Source organism: Penaeus chinensis, chromosome 1 (genome assembly GCF_019202785.1).
Source record: "Penaeus chinensis breed Huanghai No. 1 chromosome 1, ASM1920278v2, whole genome shotgun sequence".
Lineage (NCBI taxonomy): Eukaryota > Metazoa > Arthropoda > Malacostraca > Decapoda > Penaeidae > Penaeus > Penaeus chinensis.
The window spans coordinates 13,051,864-13,056,863 of NC_061819.1; positions in this window are offsets into that span (position 1 = coordinate 13,051,864).

The window sequence follows — 5,000 nt, forward strand, 5'->3', positions numbered from 1 at the left end:
ATGATGGAGTAGTGGGCGGGGGAGGGAAGGGAGAAGGGAAGAGGGGAATGGGATGGGGATATGCAGGGGGACAGGTGGGGGAGAGGGGGGGAGTTGACTCTCGGTTCGCGTTACTTGAGGCTGATGTTAACGCCAAGATGGGAATCATTAGTGGTGGCTTTGTTCAGCCGTGGGGGAGGGGGGGTAGGGCTATGGAGTTTCTATTTTTGTTCCATTTGTTTGTTTGATAACTCATGCGTTTTTTTTTTTGTGCAATAGTATATTTAACCATGCTGATGTTTTTCTTTATTTTATTCAGTTTTATTATTATCTACCTTTTTGTCGATGTTATCATTGTTGTTCGCATAGATTTGTTGCTATTAACACTGTAGTATTACCATTAAGTGCCATGATTATTCTCAACGTCTTAATCATCCATCATCATCACCTGTATTATTATGTCGCCATATCTTCCATCATCTTTAAATTATTTTGATTATGAAGGTTATCAATGGAATACTAGGCAGGATCACAATAACATATTATTTTCCATGCCATTTTATTGTATTAATTTGGACGACACCGACTTAATTTGAACCACATGCATATAAAAAATTATATTATGAAGCGGTAAAGCAGAGTATCACTTAGAGAATCACAATTACAGTTGAATTAAAATAAACGTATTATCAGATTTAAACCTCACTTGTAGTAGATTTCAGATCCGGGATCGGCCAGTCAACCGGTGTTGCCTATTCGATAGCATCCGGCCGCCCATTTCAACTGGCCGCTTACCATTGAGATATTCAAATGGCAAATAAACAGTCTCACACTAATTGCCGTATTTATTCAAATGGTTTGATGTTGCTTAAATTAAATAAGTACTCATTATATTTCTATTATTATCAATTCTATTCAATAACCTCAAAGGTAGATATGGTCTGGCAGAGGCTTCCAGGCATACCTCTACCCCCCCCCCCCCCCCCTCCGCGCGGATCAGGGTTAGGAAACCACATCACAGGAATATAGTTATATTTAGTAGAAGCATATGTACGCATTTCAAATACTTTTCTGTGAGTCAAATAAAGTGAAAAAAAAAAAAAAAAATGTTTATGCTGACCAACCGGTTATGCTAGATACGCCCTTTTTCTCAGCCTCTCTTTGAAGACACTTGAGTCGATGCTCTAGAAATCCACACGTCTGGAAAAATGAATAACCATATACGTTGTTATTAGTCAGCATGAAATTCTCTGGAAATAAGCTTCATTTTGTATTTCGAAATTTATATGTGTCGGAAAAGAATGCAAAACTGTCTACGTAACAAATTCCAAATGCATTGAATATTTTCTGAGCTGCCGACACAATATAGCTTGAATATTACTGACGGACTGACAAAACCTAGTTTTTTTTTGGTAGATATATTAATAGTGTTGCCTATGATATGGATTGACCATTATGTGGTTACAGTACCAGCTTATAGAGTGCTATTGCGTTAAGATAATTTTCTAAATATCATAACACGATATTATCCAAATTCTTCTTTAAGGCGACTTGCAGTTTTCCTTTCTCTCCTTTTTGCTGGCGCAACCACCGCACCAACTCTCTTTTGTGACCCTGAAGTAACGAGTTTCCACAGGTTACATATGCGTTAGTAATGGCCTGGCCTCGTCAGCTGCACTGGATGTGTAGGAATGGCACTGGCCGTAGAAGTGACATTACCCACTGGAATGGCACTGTCCCAGAGGTGACAGTGGCCGTAGGAGTGGCACTACCATCGGAGTAGCATTGGTTACAGGGAAGACACTGGCCGTTGTACTGGCACTAACCATAAGAGTGGCACTGGCCGTACGAGTGGCACTGCCCTTAGAAGTGGAAGAGCTCATAAAAGTGACAAGGGCTGTAGACATGCACTGTCCGCAAGCGTGGCACTGGCAGTGGGAGTTAACAAGTCACATATAACGAAAGCGGCAGGTGGCAGGAATGACTGTAGTCATGGATTGTGTGTTCATTTCCTTTCCATTTTTAGTTCGTTTGCTCTTGATGTATTGTCAGCTATCGTTTATATTTTCATGATGAGGACACTGATAGTACTGATGATAGTTATAATGACAATGGTGGTGATTGCACTAATAATCATAGAGAAAATAATGGAAATAATTACCATGCTAAACTATATATGAAAGTAACAGTAATGATGATGAAGTTAACAGTAATAACGATAGTATAATGATAATGTTGGAAGTAATAAAAAAGACGTAATGTTATCTGCAAAAATAATGCTTATAGTAATATTGAAGATAATGGTGGTGATGGTAGTAATAAAAGTAATTAGATTTATAATAGTAATAATGATAATATGATATAAAGATAATGATGAACATGGTAATGAGAGTAATAAGGACAGGAGTAGAATGATATTGATAATGAAAGTGATAATAGTAGTGGTAATTATAATAATAGCAGTAGTTATAATGAACAAAGTAATAGATGATAATGATGATTATAGGGGCAAAAATACCAATGATGGTGCTAATTAAAATATGAATAACAGTGACAATAACGATCAAGATAACGATACCAATGATGATAATAATAACAATAATGATAATAATTTATAACGATAATGATGATAATAACAATGATAAGGATAATGATAGTGTCAAAGATAATGGTATTGGTGGTTATAATGGTTTTGATAATAATAATGAGAATGCCAGTGATAATGATAATGATGATAGAGATATTACTTATGAAAATAATTATCATGATAACTTCAAAATATATGTCTGTATGGGATAGAGTTCTTTGCCCCATGTCAGTTTGCAATACGGCTTTGTGTTCGTGAAATAACTACTATATATCCGTAAGTGAACATTCTGCGTGCTTGCTTATTTGTGTGTGTGTGTGTGTGTGTGTGTGTGTGTGTGTGTGTGTGTGTGTGTGTGTAATTTGTGGCCTAGCGTGAGAAGTGGAAGTGTGTGCACGTGCAGAAATGATGGCAGTAGGTACGCGGTGACGGCAAGTGTGATTTGCTGCAATTGCCGGTGCATGTAGTTGGGCAATGCGTATAGTGTACGTAGGAATGTAAATAATAAATGCATTTCAGTTTAGTTTTGATCATTTGACGCTATTCGCCAATATTAGCATCCCTTTCATTTCTAAGCTGTCTGATTGCTCTCTCCAGCACCTCCTCAAAGCTCCTTACCCGACACCTAATCTCCCACAAACCCTTACCTTCCCCACTACTCTTGTAAAGTCTAGTTGAGTTATCCCTCTCACTCCGATTTCGGATTTTGTTTTTATTTATTCATTTTTTTAACCTCATAACACACTTCATGCTACATCTCACATTTCAGCCCCTGCATGCCTCGAATCCTTCCTTGTATTCCCTTCTACCCCCACTCTCCCCCCCCAATATTCCTATCCCCCTTCCGCATTTCCCTCCCTTTCCCCCTTCTCTCTTCTTCCCTTCCGCATTACCCCCCCCCCTTTCCCCTTCTCCCTTCTTCCCTTCCGTATTACCCTTCCTTTCTCTCTTCCCCTTTCCTCCTCCCACCCTTCACTCCTTCTCTTCCTTTCTTGTAACTTACATCGTGTCTTCTTTTGTCCCGTGGTTTTATCCATGCCTCTCCTTACTTGCCTTTGCCTGTCTCGCTGTTGCTTGCTTTCTTATTTTTCCTCTTACGCTTTGTGACATTATTCGTCCTCGTCCAATGTTGTTGCTGATCTGACCTTCATCCTCTCTCCTACTTTTCCGTTTTCTTTCGAGTCTTCTTCCTTTTGTTACTATTTGTTCATTTATTATCATTATCTTTGTTATCTGCTGCTCCTCCTCCTCTTCTTTTTCTTCGTCTTCCTTCCCCTTCTCCTCCTCTTCCTCCTCCTCCTATTATTACTACTACTACTAATAATAATAATCATCATTATCATCATCATCATCATCATCATCATCATCATCATCATCATCATCATCATCATCATCATCATCATCATCATCATCATCATCATCATCATCAGCGTCACCATCTTGATAAATAAAATATACTAAATATATCCATGATATATATATATGTATATATATATATATATATATATATATATATATATATATATATATGCATGTATATATACATATAGACATGCACGTATATATAATTGAATATATATACATATATATTTACTTATATCCTTACATACATATATATATATACATGTATATGTGTGTGTGTATATATATATATACATATATATATATATATATATATATATATATATATATATATACACACACATATATATATACATATATATACACGTATATGTACATATTTGTATATATATATATATATATATATATATATATATACAAATATACATATATACATATACACATATATACATACATACACACACGTACACGCACTCTCTTTCTCTCTCTCTCTCTCTCACAAACACACACTTATGTATGTGTGTACATATGTGTGTATATATATAAGCATTTTATGTTCACTATATCTTATTTCTCGTTTTTGTTTCATTCCTTTTCGTCATCGTGTTTTATTTCTTTTTTTGTTCGTTTTGTGCATCCTTGTTTTTCGACTTTCATTCTCGTTCGTCTTTTACGTTTTGTTTCTTCCAATCTTTTTTATTATCGGTTCTCTGTTTTTCATGTTTACTAAAAGAAATTATCCATCAAGTTATTGTTTCATTTCCAGCTAACTGTTGACTGTTACGTAATTCTTAAGTTTATTTTTTCCGTTGTTATTCTTCCTCTCTTTCTCCTTGATGATTACTTCTCTTCTTTCGTGTCACTCTCTCAATTCCGCCTTCCTCGTTTCCACCTTCCCTCCCTCCCTCCCTCCCATGTCCCCTTCCTCGCTTCCACCTTCCCTCCCTCCCTCCCTCCCTCCCATGTCCCCTTCCTCGCTTCCACCTTCCCTCCCTCCCTCCCTCCCATGTCCCCTTCCTCGCTTCCACCTTCCCTCCCTCCCTCCCCTGTCCCCTTCCTCGCTTCCACCTTC